This window comes from Coregonus clupeaformis, chromosome 28 (assembly GCF_020615455.1).
Source record: "Coregonus clupeaformis isolate EN_2021a chromosome 28, ASM2061545v1, whole genome shotgun sequence".
Taxonomy (NCBI): Eukaryota; Metazoa; Chordata; class Actinopteri; order Salmoniformes; family Salmonidae; genus Coregonus; species Coregonus clupeaformis.
Window position 1 is genome coordinate 9,481,778 of NC_059219.1, and position 2,603 is coordinate 9,484,380.

Sequence of the window (2,603 nt, forward strand, 5' to 3'; positions counted from 1 at the left end):
CACACTGGTTCAATCAATGTTGTTTCCACATCATTTCCCACTGGGAACACACTGGTTGAATCAACGTTGTTTCCACGTCATTTCAATGAAACTACGACTGTCTGACTGATCTGTGTTTCATCCTAAAAGCTATTTTCAGTCAGTTGAAAACATGAACACAGACGTCCAGTATGTGAGACTGATATGTGTGACTGTCTCCTCCTAGCTGTACAACGATGTGAAGGTGAGGCGTGAGGTAGCGGGGGAGATGAGAGAACCTGTCGGAGAGATTACAGAGGAAGTCACCCTGAGTGTCAGCGTAAATTCCACCAGCACAGGATCCAGCATGCTTAGCGACCACTCGACCTCCGACCCCCAAAGCAGCAGTAGCCAATCAGAGCCCACCAACCAACACAACTCTCGCCCCCGTCGTCATGGCAACGATGACCTCGCCGCCCACAGAAACCAGGTGGATCAACGAGACCCCCGTAACTATGATGACTGTGTTGGTAACCAGGAAGTGGACGTGTCAGAACTGGAGGCCATCCTGCGAGGGGTGATGGGGCGGGGATTTGACAGAGACTCTCCCTCTAAAGGGGGTATCGTTAATGTCCACCACGCCACCCACGGTGGACTAACCCACAACACAGAGATGACCTACAGACCTCACAGTGGTCCTAGTGTAGGACTAACCCACAACACAGAGGTGAACTATGGGACATGGAGTGACAAGAAGAATACTACTGCCCTCAACGCCGTGAGTCGCCACGACATTCTGTCTCTTTCTCATTCCCTCTCTTCTGCTGCTCAGCCTCCATGTCTGTCTCCAATCCTCTCTCTACCTGTCTCTATCTGTCTCTATCTGTCTCTGTCTGTCTCAATCTGTCTCTGTCTGTCTCTATCTGTCTCTGTCTGTCTGTCTCTATCTGTGTCTGTCTCTATCTCTCTCTCTGTCTGTCTCTATCTGTCTCCAATCCTCTCTCTGTCTGTCTCTATACCCGTCTCTATACCTGTCTCTGTCTGTCTCTATCTGTCTCTCTGTCTATCTGTCTCTGTCTATCTGTCTCTGTCTATCTGTCTGTCTCTATCTGTCTCTGTCTGTCTCTCTCTATCTGTCTGTCAGCCTGTGCTTTAATGTCTCCTTCATTGGTATCTATTTGTCTATCGCTCCACCCTCTGAAGTCTATTTTCATCTTTAGTAAAAAAAATTGTTTTACATTTTCAGTCATTTAGCAGACGCTCTTATCCAGAGTGACTTACAGGAGCAATTAGGGTTACGTGCCTTGCTCAAGGGCACATTGGCAGATTTTTTACCTAGTCGACTCAGGGATTAGAACCAGCAACCTTTCGGTTACTGGCACAACGCTCTTACCCACTAAGATACCTGCCGTACATCTCTCTCTGTCCTCTCCCTCCCTCCTCTCTCTTTCTCCCTCTCTCTCTCTCCCTCCTCTCTCTCTCTCCCTCCCTCCTCTCTCTCTCTCTCTCTCTCTCCCTCCCTCCCTCCCTCCTCCCTCCCTCCCTCCCTCCCTCCCTCCTCCCTCCCTCTCTCTCTCTCTCTCTCTCTCTCTCCTCCCTCCCTCCTCCCTCCCTCCTCCCTCCTCCCTCCCTCCCTCCCTCCCTCCCTCCCTCCCTCCCTCCCTCCCTCCCTCCTCTCTCTCTCTCTCTCTCTCTCTCTCTCCCTCCCTCCTCTCTCTCCCTCCCTCCTCTATCTCCCTCCCTCCCTCCTCTCTCTAGGCCCTGAAGGAGATAGCCCGTGTGAGTGAGGAGCTGTGTAGCTACCAGGATGAGACCAGGAGGAAGTCAGGAGGGGACAAGAGGTAAGACTATGTCAACAAACTATTTACTTTATAGTGCACTACTTTTGACCAGGGCCCATAGGGTTTTATATAGGGAATAGGGTGCCATTTGGACACACTCACTGTCTGACGATGGCTGGATCTAACCAGTCCTCGGCTGTGAGCACCATGGCACTTGGATGGAGCTAAGCCCTTCTCTGTGTTAAATACCTGGGATACTCGCTGTGCTTTTTAAACTCGGCATCCAGAACTAAATGTTGCATGCATTACGAACCACTGTTTCAAATAACCAGGCATTCTTGGTCTGCTCGATTTGCCTTAGCAGCCACCAGTCATTATATGAAATGCCTGGGAATCCTGGGATGCTGGCTGTGCTTTGTAATGGTATGGACTTCCTCTCTCTGTGTTCAGTCCCCTGCCCTAGGAGTCGATGTTTCAAATACCTGGGCTGTTTGCTGTGCTTTGTGAACTTGCCCATTCTGCTTGATCGCTCCTAGAGTTGATTGTTTGCAATAGCTTAGATGCTTGCTATGCTTTGAAATGTAATGACCTTTGCTTTCCCTCTGTGTTTGATTCCCTGCCCTAGGGGTCGAACCGAGTCCATGTATTTCTCCGAGGTGGACCATGTTAAGACCAGAGAGAGAATGGAGGACCCTGCCTTCAACCTGACCCAGCTGGTGGCTGACCTCCGGGCCCTGGAAGAGGAGAACTGGCTGTCCATCAGGAAGGACCCCACCAGGGGCCCCAGTCGCCTCAAGGACCCCACCACCAAGCCCCCTGAGAGGGAGAGAGAAGCACCTCCGCTCCCCCCTCTGCTGTTTCCTC